The sequence below is a fragment of the Apodemus sylvaticus genome, chromosome 11 (genome assembly GCF_947179515.1).
Source record: "Apodemus sylvaticus chromosome 11, mApoSyl1.1, whole genome shotgun sequence".
NCBI classification, from domain to species: domain Eukaryota; kingdom Metazoa; phylum Chordata; class Mammalia; order Rodentia; family Muridae; genus Apodemus; species Apodemus sylvaticus.
This window is the reverse complement of record NC_067482.1, coordinates 54,229,749-54,246,804: the sequence shown is the minus strand read 5'-3', so window position 1 is coordinate 54,246,804 and position 17,056 is coordinate 54,229,749.

The window sequence follows — 17,056 nt, the reverse complement described above, 5'->3', positions numbered from 1 at the left end:
TGGCTGGTGTTTGAACCTCCTGTGAACCTGTAAGGCTATTTCCACAGCACTGGATCACTGGGTTTCCCCTGGCACAGATTGCTGATGTGCTGCCCTCCTATTGGGTTCCCTTGGAGCCCTAGTATGCCCTGCCCCAAGTTGTCTCTGTGAATCTGGTGTTGCCGGTTTGCTCCTTCAGTGAGTGATGATGGTGGATACTGCAGGGACCTTTTCTGAGTGCTGATTCCTCTGTAGGGCAACATATCCCCCAGCAGGCTTGGTGCATACACTGCTGCCCATAGCTGCCCAGACCCTGAGTCCAGGTAAAAGCCTGACAGGCTTAGGCCTGAGCAATGTTCACCTTGGGCTATGTCTGCTAACAGGTTCTGTCAGGTAACCAAGATTGTGGCGCATGCCCCTACAAGTGCTGGCCAGTCTGCTGGGCAAACAACCTCCTGTCTGGGTTGGCACACAGATGGCCCACCAAGCTGTCTAGGGCCTGGGTGCAGGCCAAAGCCTGTCAGGCTTAGACCCAAGCGATGTTAGCCTCGGGCTATATCTACTAGCTGGCTTTGTCTGTTAGATCTCTCTGGCATCCAATAGCCGAGATGGTGATGCATGGTCCTGCAAGTGCTGGGCAGCAGGCAGGGCAAACACCTCCTGGCAAGGTTGACACACAGATGGCTGGCCGAGCTGCCCAGGGCCTGTGTGGCAGCAAAAGCCTGCTAGGCTTAGACCTCAATGATGTTAGCCTTGAGCTATATCTGCTAACTGGCTTTGTCTGTTAGATCTCCCTGGTGTCCAGTAGCCAAGATGCCGGTACCTGCCCCTGCAAGTACTGGACAGTCTGCCGAGCACACGGCCTCCTGGCCAGGTTGGCACACAGATGGCCAACCGAGTTGCCCAGGGCCTGGGTGCAGGCAAAAGCCTGCCAGGCTTAGACCCAACCGATGTTACCCTCGGACTATGTCTCTGTACCTGGCACTGTCAGATCACTCTGGGGTCCAAGAGCTAAGATGGCAGAGCGCCTCTCCTAACTGGCTGGCAGAAGACAGAGTTCTAATGTGGCTTCAGTGTGGTAAAAAGCACTGTAACTCCGCCACTGCTCACAGCCTGGCTGGCCAGTGTTGGCCAGTGGTAGCAGTCTCAGGACCTGCCTGGTGCCTGTTGCCTTGGTTCTGCTGGCCCTCTCCACTGGATGAGATGTTGCTGCTGCCACTGCCCTTTTAGGATCATTTTTTTATATTTCTATAAAGAATAACACTGGAATTTTGATTGGGATTACAACAGATCTATAGATTGCCTTTGTTAAAACAAACAGACAGAGATACTGACAGACATATATACATACAAACGATTTTCACAATAATTGGCTCTCTAATCAGTGACTATGGGAGATCTTTCCATCTTCTAACGTCTTCTTTAAATTATTTCTTCAGTATTTTAAACTTGTTGATTTAGAGGTCCTTGGTTAGGCTTATGCATTCTTTTGGTTGTTTTTTTGTTGTTGTTTTGGTTTTTGTTTTTTGTTTTTTGGTTGTTTTTTAGGGGAAGCTATTGTGTTTAGAATGATTTCCTTGCTTTCTATTTTTCAGTTTGATTGTTATTAGTAGGCTAATGATTTGTACATATTAATTTTGTATCCTGACACTTTGCTCTAAGAGTTTTCGGGCAGTCAATATTTTGAGGATCTCCTACATGTAAAATCATGCCACCAGCAGAAAGAGCTGGCTTGGCTGCTTTCTTCCTTGGTTGTATTACTTTTTGTTTCATCTCAACCTGTCTTGCTGCTCTAGCCAAGATTTCCACCTCTATACTAAATCTAGAGACAGTGAGCACCCTTTCTCATTCCCTATGAGTGACTATGCTTCATGCTTTCCCCATTCAACATGAGGTGGTATGTTTGTCACACATGAGCTTTACTGTGTTGAAAGTTCTATTCTGTCCATCCTTCTATTTTGAGTTTCTTCAGGACTTTATAACATAAAGGGATATTGTATTTTGTTAAAGCCTCTTTGTCTCCATTAAAATGACCACATAATTTCTGCATTATTTCTGACCTTGAACAAGTTTGTGTAATTTATGACATTTATTGATTTATATATTGAACCAACTATAAATTTTTGTAATAATCTTTATCAGGATAATTGTCACTTTGATACATTCTTAAATTCAGTTATCATGTATTTCGTTGAGAATTTTTGTTTCTGAATTTATCAGAGAAGTCGATCTGTAATTTTGTTTTGTTTTTTTGTCTTTGCTTTTCATATAAAGGAAATGCTAACTTCATAAAAAGAGAGAACAAAATAATAGTTTTAGGAACCACATAGACACTGAAATTCAGCTTGTTCTACCAACAAGTGATATTTTTGTATCTTAAGAAAGCACTGGCAGAGTAATACAAATTTATAAAACTGCTATTAAATAAAGACATGTTGAATACCAGAGTATGTACACAGAGACAAAATAGACTATTAAAATTTTATAAATATAATCTTTTATCACTGTTTTTTAAAAAATTTCTTATTTTATTTATTTATCTTCCATTGTTTTAAGAAAAAAATTTCAATTATTGAGAATTAGATATTTCATAAAAATAACAGTATTAAACTTTGGTTACATTTATAATCTTTCAATGTTTTTTGTTGTTGCTTTTAAAATAAGCTTTCTCTGTAGCTCTGGCTATCTTTGGACTTCCTCAGTAGTTCAACATGGCCTCAAACTCAGAGATTGCCTGCCTCAGTCTCAAAGAACTGGGGAAAAAAGTCACCATCACAATTGATACTTTTTATTTCATATTAGATTATTTATACCTATCTATGACAGTATAAAAATAATTATTATTTATTATATTATAATTAGGTATGTTAAATATAATCTAAATATTGTATTTAATTAAGTTTAAGAAACATAAATAAAACATTATTGTAATTTATAGTTACATAAAATTAATTTTTAAAAAGCATTTTAATGAAATTGATTTTCTCATAGAAAAGTAAATAAAACACTTTAGAGTAATTAAAAATCATCTTGTGGTGCTAGTGTGTTTTATGTACACATTTAGAAATAGAAATATCACACGCACATACGCATATATGTGTACTCACACACACTGAAGCATTTGTGTATGAACAAAGAAAGTGAAAGAAGTCATAAATTTGAATGAAAAATAGGGAGGAGTTCATGGGAGTTGTTGGAGCCAGGGAAAGAAGGGAGAAATGATATATTTATCTATATCATATGTATATGCAAACTACAGTATCACTTTCAATAAAAATTAATCAATTACACAAAGGTATGGTGCTGCAAGTAAGAATCTATGAGAAACATTTTCAGTTTATAACATAAGAGATTTGTAAACATATTTGTAAAGCCAAAACTTTTTCAAAATTTTAATATAAAAGCTTGGTCACCATAAGCCTCTGGCCAACCAAATGGCATATGCCATCCTTGAAAGAGAATGCTTATGCAACTGTTTTGTAAAGGGTTGAAAAATGATCATAGCCTGACAAGAGTAAAAATATACTGCAAAGTTAGTGTTTGCCCAAATTATCTCAAACACTACTATGGGAACCTATAAGTATAAAATTGGGTCAAATTCATTAATAAAGAGTCTTATTTCTCAGTGGAATTTGTACCAACTTTCTGATCTTTTACCTTTCTTCTTTTCAATTATCTTGCAAATATTGTGCAATTAAAAAATAGCTCTATATCTGCTAGTATGTCCTGTGTGTGAGAGATTCCTAACAGTGGTACTGGTGCGTCTACTATTCTATTTTGAAATCCTCAGGATATTCTTTTTTTTTAACTAATCATTCCAATTCTTACATCTCAAATGATATCCCACTTCCCGGTTACCCACCTGCTCCCTCTCTTGCCTTGCCTTTGCCGGTTTGACGGTGCTCCCCCACGTATCCACCTTCTCACACCCCACCACTCCAGCATCACCCTACACTGGGGCATCAAACCTCCACAGGAACAAGGGCCTCCCCTCCCACTGATGTCAGATAAGGCCATCTTCTGCTACCTATGTCTCTGGAGCCATGGATCCTTCCCTGTACACTCCTTGATGGGTGGTCTAATCCCTGGAAGCTCTGGGTAGTCCTTTTCCTGTTTTGGAACACTTTTCTTCACCTTGGGTTGCCTTTTCCAGCCTGGATATTAGGCCTTTTGCTTTTGTTACTGTATACTTTTTTGTTTTGGTTGGTTTTTGTTTCTTTTTTTTTTTCTCTGAGACAGGGTTTCTCTGTATAGCCCTGGCTGTCCTGGAACTCACTCTGTAGACCAGGCTGGCCTCGAACTCAGAAATCCGCCTGCCTCTGCCTCCTAGAGTGCTGGGATTACAGGCGTGCACCACCACTGCCAGGCTTTGGTATTTGTTTCTTATGAGCCTGTACTTTTCTGAAGGGAACCAGAGCAGCAGTGGATCTTCAGGAGAGGGAAGATAAGGAAAGGTGAGTTTATGGAAGGGAAACTGTGGTTGTGATGTATTGTCTAAGAAAAAGCATTTATTTTGAATCAAGAACAGAAAGAAAATAGGGCTGGAGAAATGGCTCAGCAGTGAAAAGCACTGATTGCTCTTTCAGAGGTCCTGAATTCAATCCCTAGCAACCACATGTTGTCTCACAATCATCTGTAATTAGATCTAATGCCCTTTTCTTGTGTGTCTTAAGACAGATACAGTCTACTCATTTAAAGAAAATTAATCAATTAATTAATTTAACAAAGGAAATATAAAATATCTATACAAATTCATATTTTTAAGTTGGAAAAATTACCTCAGAATTCTGTTACATAATACATTGTTCATGAATGCAATCAGACACACCAGATCAAATTAAGAATGACTGCTCCCAAAGATTCCTTAATTCATACTTCACTGCTACTATAAATTCCTAGAAACTGCAGAAGGAACATTCTTCTTCTTAAGCTTAGTGATTCATTAATGTTCAAGTATGTTGAACATGCACATTATTTGAGAAATGTAGCTCTGGAGAGTTAAAGAAATGTAAAGCAGGGAATAATGCTTCCCAGGAGGGAATGGATGACCTACTCACTACATTAACTTTGTACTGTCTTTGCTCCCATGATTGCTTAAGAAAACCTATAAAATGGTCATTAATATTTTAAGAACTGTTGGAAAGACAATTACTCTGGTTTATAAAGGCAACTGCTAAAGACTTTACATTCATGGATCATCTGATAGTGGCTTATTTACATTATAAATAATCTTTGAATTTGGCCTATGATCATAGTTAGCTATAAAATATTTTTATGCAGATATTGCTTTCAAGTTTTAATAGTGATGCTACATTTTGGTTTAATAAATTGTCATTTCTTATTTGCTGTTTTTTAAATATTACTTGGTGACTAATCTAAATCCATGTCTGTATCTTCAAAGATATTAGAATTACATTAATTCATAGATATTCCACTTCAGAACGTAAACATAAATTATACATCCGGAAAGAAAAGGATGGCATAATCTCTGTGGTAAGTTTTACCTTCTGTATATAACTGTCTGTTATGAGTATGTATATGTGCTTTATGCATATATAGAGTTGCACATAATATGTCAGGGTATAAGAACAGATACACACATAGAGAAGTATTTTCCTCAAGTGAAAAAAGCAAACTTTCTTTATTAGTCTATCTAGTCAGATTTATCTAGTATTCTTTGTTTGCTAAGCACTGAAGGTATTAGTAGGTCGCTACAGCCACCCAGTTTTCACATGGTCCCCATATTTAAATGTCAAGTACTTTTAATTTTGAACAATCTTCCCAGCTCTATACCCTGATGTTTCTTTCTTTTTTTTTTTGTTAAAGACTTTGTTTTTTAATCTTTTTTTCGATATATTTTTTATTTACATTTCAAATGATTTCCCCTTTTCTAGCCCCCCACTCCCCGAAAGTCCCATAAGCCCCCTTTTCTCCCCCTGTCCTCCCACCCACCCCTTCCCACTTCCCCGTTCTGGTTTTGCCCTATACTTCTTCACTGAGTCTTTCTAGAACAAGGGGCCACTCCTCCTTTCTTCTTGTACCTCATTTGATGTATGGATTATGTTTGGGGTATTCCAGTTTTCTAGGTTAATATCCACTTATTAGTGAGTGCATACCATGAGTCACCTTTTGAGTCTGGGTTACCTCACTTAGTATGTTTTCTAGCTCCATCCATTTGCCTAAGAATTTCATGAATTCATTGTTTCTAATGGCTGAATAGTTCTCCATTGTGTAGATATACCACATTTTTTGCATCCACTCTTCTGTTGAGGGATACCTGGGTTCTTTCCAGCATCTGGCAATTACAAATAGGGCTGCTATGAACATAGTAGAGCATGTATCCTTATTACATGGTGGGGAATCCTCTGGGTATATGCCCAGGAGTGGTATAGCAGGATCTTCTGGAAGTGAGGTGCCCAGTTTTCGGAGGAACCGCCAGACTGATTTCCAGAGTGGTTGTACCAATTTGCAACCCCACCAGCAGTGGAGGAGTGTTCCTCTTTCTCCACATCCTCTCCAACACCTGCTGTCTCCTGAATTTTTAATCTTAGCCATTCTGAATGGCATAAGGTGAAATCTCAGGGTTGTTTTGATTTGCATTTCCCTAATGACTAATGAAGTTGAGCATTTTTTAAGGTGCTTCTCCATCATCCGAAGTTCTTCAGGTGAGAAATCCCTGTTTAACTCTGTACCCCATTTTTTAATAGGGTTGTTTGGTTTTCTGGAGTCTAACTTCTTAAGTTCTTTATATATATTGGATATTAGCCCTCTGATGTAGGATTGGTGAAGATCTTTTCCCAATTTGTTGGTTGCCGATTTGTCCTTTTGATGGTGTCCTTTGCCGTACAGAAACTTTGTAATTTTATGAGGTCCCATTTGTCAATTCATGATCTTAGAGCATACGCTATTGGTGTTCTGTTCAGAAATTTTCTCCCTGTACCAATGTCCTCAAGGGTCTTCCCCAGTTTCTTTTCTATTAGCTTCAGAGTGCCTGGCTTTATGTGGAGGTCCTTGATCCATTTGGATTTGAGCTTAGTACAAGGCGATAAAGATGGATCAATTCGCATTCTTCGGCATGCTGACCTCCAGTTGAACCAGCACCATTTGTTGAAAAGGCTATTTTTTTCCATTGGATGTTTTCAGCCCCTTTGTCGAGGATCAAGTGGCCATAGGTGTGTGGGTTCATTTCTGGATCTTCAATCCTGTTCCATTGATCTGCCCGCCTATCATTGTACCAATACCATGCAGTTTTTAACACTATTGCTCTGTAGTATTGCTTGAGGTCAGGGATACTGATTCCCCCAGAATTTCTTTTGTTGCTGAGAATAGTTTTAGCTATACTGGGTTTTTTGTTATTCCAGATGAATTTGTTAATTGCTTTTTCTAACTCTGTGAAGAATTGAGTTGGGATTTTGATGGGTATTGCATTGAATCTGTATATTGCTTTTGGCAAAATGGCCATTTTAACTATATTGATTCTGGCGATCCATGAGCATGGGAGGTTTTCCCATTTTTTGAGGTCTTCTTCCATTTCCTTCTTCAGAGTCTTGAAGTTCTTGTTGTAAAGATCTTTCACATGTTTGGTAAGAGTCACCCCAAGATACTTTATACTGTTTGTGGCTATTGTGAAGGGGGTCATTTCCCTAATTTCTTTCTCAGCCTGCTTATCCTTTGAGTATAGGAAGGCCACTGATTTGCTTGAGTTGATTTTATAACCTGCCACTTTGCTGAAGTTGTTTATCAGCTGTAGGAGTTCTCTAGTGGAGTTTATTGGATCACTTAGGTAGACTATCATGTCATCTGCAAATAATGATAGTTTGACTTCTTCCTTTCCAATTTGTATCCCTTTGACCTCCTTATGTTGTCGAATTGCCCGAGCTAGTACCTCAAGTACAATATTGAAAAGATAAGGAGAGAGGGGGCATCCCTGTCTAGTCCCTGATTTTAGTGGGATTGCCTCAAGTTTCTCTCCATTTAGTTTGATGCTGGCTACCAGTTTGCTGTATATTGCTTTTACTATGTTTAGGTATGGGCCTTGAATTCCCGTTCTTTCCAAGACTTTAAGCATGAAAGGATGCTGAATTTTGTCAAGTTCTTTTTCAGCATCCAATGAAATGATCATGTTGTTTTTTTCTTTGAGTTTGTTTATGTAGTGGATTGCATTGATGGATTTCCGTATATTAAACCAACCCTGCATTCCCAGGATAAAGCCTACTTGATCATGGTGGATGATCGTTTTGATGTGTTCTTGGATTCGGTTGGCAAGAATTTTATTGAGTATTTTTGCATCAATGTTCATAAGGGAAATTGGTCTGAAGTTCTCTTTCTTTGTTGGATCTTTGTGTGGCTTTGGTATCAGTGTAATTGTGGCTTCGTAGAAGGAATTGGGTAGTGTTCCTTCTGTTTCTATTTTGTGGAATAGTTTGAAGAGTATTGGTGTTAACTCTTCTTTGAAGGTCTGATAGAATTCTGCATTGAAACCATCTGGTCCTGTGCTTTTTTTGGTTGGAAGACTTTCTATGACTCCTTCTATTTCTTTAGGCATTATGGGACTGTTTAGATGATCTATTTGGTCCTGATTTAATTTTGGTATTTGGTATCTGTCAAGGAAATTGTCCATTTCCTCCAGATTCTCCAGTTCCCTGATGTTTCTTTAAAGCAGTAACTTCCATAATAACCATCCTGAAACTGGCTGTAATTTGAGGAACCTATTTTATCAATGTATATCAATCTTCTTACTTTACTATAATATTCATAAGACTTTGTAAGACTTTACAAGCCTTCATATATTATGAGACAACAAATGGCCTGGGATCCAATTTCTTTATGCAAACTGATAAATACATCTGAAATTTTAGAAGAATTAAAAATTCTAGCTAGCCCATTTAAAAGACACACAAGACAGGCATTTCATTTAAAACTCAAATGACAAGATTGGACAGGTTAGTGTCCTTAACCTTTCTGAAGCTTTAAAGTTTCATTGAGGCCCCATTTGTTAATTGTGGATCTTAATGCTTGAGCTACACCATCCATGGGTATATACCTGAAGAAGCTCCTTCATCCCACAAGGACACTTGCTCAACTACGTTCATAGCAACCTTATTCAGAATAGCTAGAAACTGGTCATATTCAGATGTCACTCAACTGGAGAACTGATAAAAATTATGTTGTCGATTTACATAATGGAATAGTATTCAGCTATTAAAAACAAGGACACCATGAGTTTTCCAGCAAAATGGATGGAACTAGAAAGCATCATCCTAAATAAGGTGCAATGTAAAAGGACATGCTTGGTATGTTCTCACTTATAACTGGATGTTAACCATAAAATATAGGATAAACTTGCTACAACCCACAGATCCAAAGAAACCAACTAACAAATAAGGTTAAAGGGATGATGACTAAATCTTTTTCAAAGGCAAAATAAGATAGATATTGGAGATAAAAGAGGGAGGGAACTGGATGAGAGAGCTGATGGGGAGGAGAACAGGCCAGGGCAGATTAGGTGTATGGAAACAGAAAAAAAAATTGCAGGGGGAGGAATCTCCAGCATTTCCTAGAGACCAGAGACTGGAGGAGGTCCCAAGGACTCTATGGGGTTCATTCTATCTGAGACTGCTAGCAATGGGGGATATGGAGCCCAGAGAGACCACCTCCTGAAGACAGACAAGACTCCCAGTACAGGGATAAGATAGCAACCCATCCGCAAAACCTTGAACACAAATTGTTTCCTGCTTGCAAGATCTGAAGTAACAAGTTTGGAAAAGAGATAGAAGGAGTAGCTAACCAATAACCAGCCAAAACTGAGATACATCTCAGGGGCAAAAGTCAATCCCTGACATTATTAAAGATAATTCTGTTATGCTTGCAGACAGAACCCTAGCATAACTATTTTCTGAGAGACTCCACTCAGAAGACAATGGAAATATATTTAGAGAGCAAACATCAACCATTAAGTGGAGTTTAGAGAATTTTCTCTGAGTTGTGGATCTTAGCCATTCTGATGGGTATAAGGGTGAAACTCAGAGTCATTTTGATTTGCATGGTAGAGTTGTGGGAAGGTCTGAGGGATATGAAGAGGATAATGAGGCCATAGAAAGACTAACTAAGTTGGACACTTGGGGGCTCCCCAGGACTGAACCACCAACCAAAGAGCTAGCATGGGTAGTGCTAGGTCCCCTGCACATGTGTAGCTGATGTGCAGCTTGGTCTTTATGTAGATCTCCCAACACCTAGAACAGTGGCTGTCCTTGAATCTATTTCCTGTCTGTGGATCCAATTCCCCCAAATACTTATAAATTCAAATCAAGAATGAGGCTTTCTTCAATTGTTTCTACTATCATATGTTTATGTATATATATGTATATATACATAAAAATGTATATATATACATGTTGATATAGTATATAATGCATATAGCATAAAAACAATGCATAATATAACACATTGCAAATACATTATATAATGTATTTAACATAATCATAATGCTGACTGAATTAACACCATTAATTTGCATATTCTTCATGCTACTCAAACAATAGTCAATAAAGGTATCACCTCCTACTGTCCTGCAAAAAAAACCAAAACCAAAATGAAAAAAATACTTCTGTTTCATCCCAACCCTAGTGTTTTGGACTAATTAATTTATCCTTGAGACACAAGAGTTTATATTATAACCAAAGTTCCATAAGAAGTTTGATGCAGATATATATATATATATATATATATATATATATATATATATACATCTAACAATTACTGTGGCTCATTTTTAAAGGAACTAATCTTAATATCCCCAAAGCAACTTCACATTACAAAAAATTAGCCTAGGATGAGTTGGGATTTCTGCTCACATGCTTTTCTTTTAAGGACAAAAATATATATGCCAATAAATAAACTAAAGTATCATGTTAAATTCCTTATCAACACTGGCTAAGGTTGTGTATAATTTCCTGGTAACTTGTTATTAGACAGTGCTGAGTGGACCACATAAAAATCACAAATTATGCTGTCTGCTCAGCACAGATCTAATACATTTAAACTGCATGTTGCATGAAGGAATGGGTGAAGACGGGAATGAATAAGAGAATATTTTCAATAGTAATTGGTAGAATGTAAATGTATTAGATATTCATTTACTTCACTCAATTTCTCAACTATTTACCCATCTTAATTAAAGAAATGCAGATTCTTTATGACATGACTTGAATTTTTATGGAACCCTTTGTCACTTTGGATTGTGTTTGAGCTTTTAAATCAAAGTTCTTGGAGAAAAATCTGCTTTAATATAACTCTGCCATGTGACTGACAATTTGACACAAAAGAATATCAGAATTGTGAAAATTTTCAGATACTGTCACAGAGCCTATCTTTGAAATCCAACAAACAATAGTGATATTATAAAGAAGGTCACTTGGTGTGATTTTTAGAATTAAAACTTATCCTAGAGTATACACTTCTACCATGTATAGAGAAAGAAATTTATTGCTAGTTTTCAGTATTGGAAAAGAAAAAGTTCATGCTGTCATTGATTGACCTTTACAAAGGAAAATGCAGAGTTATGAGTAATACGAAGCAGTATTTTTGTTACCTTTTTAAGTAGAAACTTCTCTTAGACCTACTGAATGATTTTAAACAGAATTATTTTAATCTGTATGTTTAAATAAGATGCTGCAAAACAGTAAGTTGTTTTGATGTTAGTAATTACTAAATTTCAAATATTGCAGAAAGTAGATGTTTTTAATTATGGTAGATTTTACTTATTTTATAAATATAGTAAAACATAAAATTAATTTTTATCCTTTGTTTTTTTCAATAAAATGTAACTCCTGACCTGTTACCATGTAGTTAATTCTTATAAATTAATATGCATTTTAAAACAGTAAGTAAAATAAAATTACATGATAAAGATTCTCTTCAACAGCAATGTTTCATAGTGCATTATTGTCTTAAATATAAGCCCTTTTTTCTATTTAACGCCACATTTTTATTTCTCACTTCTTTTCCCTTTATGGAAAGGACTTTCTGTATTTTGTTCCATTTTATATTTAAAAGGATGACAATTGTATAAAATCCAACAGTATTTTCTTGAGATTCAATTTAGCTTTAAAAGTATGTAATTACTCAAAAACAACCACTAAAATTGCTTATTCATCATTATTACATTTGTTTTAGAAATAGAAAGTTATTCTAAATAAAGATAAGATTTAAAAATTATAAACCCAGATAATTATAGTTCTATGCTAGATAATTCCTGGGAAATATATTAAGATTTTAAAATCATCACAGTAAATTCCATTTTTATTTTAGGAATTTATTTCTTATAGTCATGAATGTATATTGATCCACATAGAATCTAATATAGAATTGTTTCTTATAAAGCTCTCTTGTTTTCAAGTCAAGTTAATCTGTAAATGAAGTTTCTTTGATCTAGTTCTCTGGAAAACCTTTTTGTATTTAAAAAATGAAATATAAACATTTTTTGAATTTATGTGAATAAATGTACCTTTAAGAAATGATGTGATTTATAACTTGATATTCTTCTAATGAATATACTTATATTTTCAATTACAAATACCACAATAACCACAGCCAGCATTCAATGTCTTTGCCTTTCAGACTCAGAAGATTCACATGATTCTATCAGTCACTACTGTTTATTCATATATATTTATCTAAGTGGTGGCACAGTTGAAAAATTCATGTCAACTAGAGTTAAAAATATCAAAATTTCTTAACACATTACCTTTTGATATTGATGCTTATTATGCATAAAATATTAACCTTCCAGCAATGATTCCTTTCCTTGTTATTTCAATGTCTTGCTTTGGTTATCTCATACATTTATCACAGAAATGAGTGAGGGCTATCGTAAATGTATAAGTTTATTTTCCTAATATATATCTTGTTGTTTGTGAGGGACTTTGAACAAATTTTGGAAGTTGCATCCCTCCTATTTTATATATATATATATATATATATATATATATATATATATATATATATATATATATGCATGTATGTTTGTGTGTGAATTTATGACACTAATATATTTGTAATAGTGAGTTAAACATGCAAACATATACAAATATATAAATATGCATATGAATATATATAACTATATGTACATATAAACATATGTATCAAACTAGTATGCAATGGGAAACATTATGCTATTTCTGTGGCTTAACATAATAAAATGTCATTGAATAGATGATCTGATATATGTAGAGGGTGGATATTAAGGATGTTATAGCTCTGTTTCATAAGGAAATTCAACCGTTTTTCCCTTTTTATGAACATATTTACTTCCCTCCATTAAATTTATATTTGATTATTAAGAAAGTTAAAGCAATGACAAGACTATTTTATAGTAAAATCCCAGACTTACATAATCTTCTGAGCATCCATTATACATAGAATATTAAGACTGAATGAGCTATTTAGTTAAGATATATAGATAAACACTGATAGATCTGAACACCTGTTACAGGTTTTGTAGTTTACTATTATTATTGTGTTCTTCACATTTCTTATGTTGGATGTTTAATCCACAATGTGGCAATATTTACATTTTCCATATGCTTAATCTAATTTTGGCTCAATCTTGAAACGAATGTCTTGTTTGTCTTTTTGTTTGCTGGATAAGGAGTCTATTTCCTAATTACATTAGCAGATATTAAACTATGAGTTTTTCACCATTATACATATCATAGTGATGAGTAGAAAAGGACTCGGCCCTACAAGTTTGATCTGTTACCCTTTCTCATAGGGGAACCACAGCTTCAAGAATCACGAGCAAATATATTTATTACTGTAAATTTTTCTCAATCATAGTTGCAGAGGCCATAATTGCAATAAGAAAATCAGTTTTCTATTTGAAATTGAACATATACATATTTATCTATTTTTGTTTATCTTTCCTTTGTTATGATACTCAGTTTTAACTAGGTCTTTGTGATCTATTTTTTAAAAATTAGCCTCACCTTTAATTAAGAGACCATTGTAAGTTAGAAAATTGTGAATAGGAGTCTTATACTTAACTCAAAAGTCAAGTCCTTAGATTAAATATTCTTCACAGCTTTTTGAAGTTTCACATTCCTACTATTTTTACTCTTTTGAGATAAATTATACATGAAAGACAGAAACTGAATGGACCTCTGATTCCAAACAAACTTAAAGTCAGTACTTTGGGAGTAACTTATGAAGTTAATAATTGACTTTGAAAATCTTCTTAGGTAATCATGAAACAAAATCATTGTAAATTCTCTCTCTCTCTCTCTTTTTTTTTTTTTTTTTTACTGATTTCAGTAGCCATATTAGCAAATCATCAGGTGAAATTTGTAGGTTTCTGTGATTAGCCTAGAATAGTTACTAATATAAATATACAAGATAAATAAGACATTTTATTACAAAATATCCTCTTATAAAGACAGTATCTAAATACTGGTCAAATTGTAGATAACAAATAAACATGGGGTTGCAGGATCTAATATCTTGATCAATACATCTACTATCAACCAGTGCATAAGACAAACAGGTCATTGTGTCTGAACAAACTTGAGAGCTAGAGGACCAAGACTACAATGAGATTGGTTATTCAAGAAACTATCACTTCCCAGGGAAGCTGTAACCACAATATTTCAAAAATATAGGTGCCTAAAGAGGACACCAGAACGAATGGCTACACCAATGGACGTACCAATGTTGAAGGAGGGAATCTCATGATACCCACCCATAGACAAATACCTACAACTAGTATTTCCTAGAGGAGAAGAAATAGTCTACTCTAGAAATAAGCCCACAATTCACTTAAAAATGCTAGTCACTGAAGTAATATATTCATGTAATCTACACTAATTGTTTCTGAGAAGTAGTGAGTTACAATACTAATTTCATTAAATTATATTAATAAGCTTATATTTCATGTTATGATTGATATTCCTCAACATCTTTACAAGTTTATTTTATATTGGATTAAGCAAAACAGAACCTGAGACTAAGATGTACAAAGTTGTAGTTTACTGAAAACATGACCATGATTTAAAGAATAAGATAAAATGAAATGAGAAGTCCCATAGCAGTATCAACACATATACTTATTTGCTTGAACATGTGAATACATGATGTCTTGGTATGTTTTAAGGAGGCTAAGTGGTATTTCAAGAGGATACACCAGGGTAAAGATAGAATCAGTGGTTCATAGCTTCTGGAAGAAAATTACTTCATTGTAATGCATATGTATACACATACACACACACATATACACACATAATTACTTAGGTGTGGGATGTATCTGTGTCTCTTTGTGTCTGTGTGTTTCTTCTTGAACGCTTTTAGAACAAAGTGACATATCAGATAAATGTAGCTATTCCACACCGTCAAAGAAGCTTCTCTCTATAGCCAAAGAAGGATATCACAGCAAACTAAACCTGGACATGATTAATTCACTGTGGAGAGCATCTGAAGTGAATGCACTTTTATTTATATTTTATTATAGCTGCTGAATCTATGGTCCATAGAACATTCCAGAGTAGGTGGTAGAATGCTCTTCAGAACCAGAATAACAAGGACTCTGAAGTGGAAAAGTTTCTTCTACATTTCAGACATGAAAATGGAAATATTAATAAACCTATTAACTTAGAAGAGGAAAAATTCCATGGAGTCCAGTCCCTTGACATAGAAAAGCAGTCTGTAGGAAAGTATGTTGATCTGAAACATGAGGCCGTTCTTGGCTGTCCAATGCAGAGTGGTCAACCTTAAAACCATTGAAACAATGTATACCAAAACAAAAAGTAGATACAGCTAGTTGTTTGTATATAGTTGGGTATGCAAATATGAGTATGTTTGTGTGTATTTGTGAATTAATTTAGTTATTTCCTCAAAAGTTCATGATTGCTACAGAAATTTAATGTGCATTATGATCATTTGCTTCTTCATCAAATATAAATTTCAAAGTTATTTAAAGTTATTATATATTATTTGTCATAAAGATACAACCCAAATCTGTCTAATAGTGTTTTCAGAAAGAAGTAAAAGTTAACAACATCATTAGTCATTAGGGAAATGCAAATCAAAACAACACTGAGATTTCACCTCACACCAGTCAGAATGGCTAGGATTAAAAACTCAGGAGACATCAGGTGTTAGTGAGGATCTGGAGAAAGAGGAACACTCCTTCACTGCTGGTGAGGTTGCATATTTGTACAACCACTCTGGAAATCAGTCTGGCAGTTCCTCAGAATCCTGGGCACATCACTTCTGGAGGATCCTGCTATACCACTCCTGGGCATATACCCAGAGGATTCCCCAGCATGTAATAAGGATATATGCTCCACTATGTTCATAGCAGCCCTATTTATAATAGCCAGAAGCTGGAAAGAACCCAGGTGTCCCTTAACGGAGGAATGGATACAAAAACCGTGGTATATATACACAATGGAGTACTATTCTGCCATTAAAAACTTCATCAAAGTAGGTTAATAAGAAGAAACATAAAAGCTCTTCTGAAGCTGAACATGCATGAAAACTCAGAACATACACGTTTACTATTTTTTTTTTTTTACTTAATGTTTACACCATGAGAGGGAACCCACGCTTGACACTGCCTGGGTGACCAAGTACCTGAGACTGTATACTCCAGAGACATAGTGGAAATTGGTTTAAAACATATGTAGTTGTAAATTGACTTCCAAATATTTATTGTTATACTCTTAGGTTTGTGATTTATTCAGTCATCAGGGAAACATCCCATTACAGCAGATGGGAACAGTCACAGAGATCCAAAGCCAGACATTACAAAGTGTGAGCCCTTGAAGACATGATTCTTAATGTGATGTCTCCACCAAATCTCTTCCTTCAAGATTCAGAGAAACTCATGGAAGTGGAGGAAGTAAAAAGTGAATAACAGCCAGTGAAGAAGTCCCTCAAATCAACATAATCAAAGCTCTTACAAACTCAGAGACTGAATCAGCATGCACAGGCCCTCATGGGTCTGCACCAGAACCAATTAGAATAGATTACAGACTTCATTATTTTATAAGACCCTTGACAATGAGAATAAGTGGATCTTTTAGTC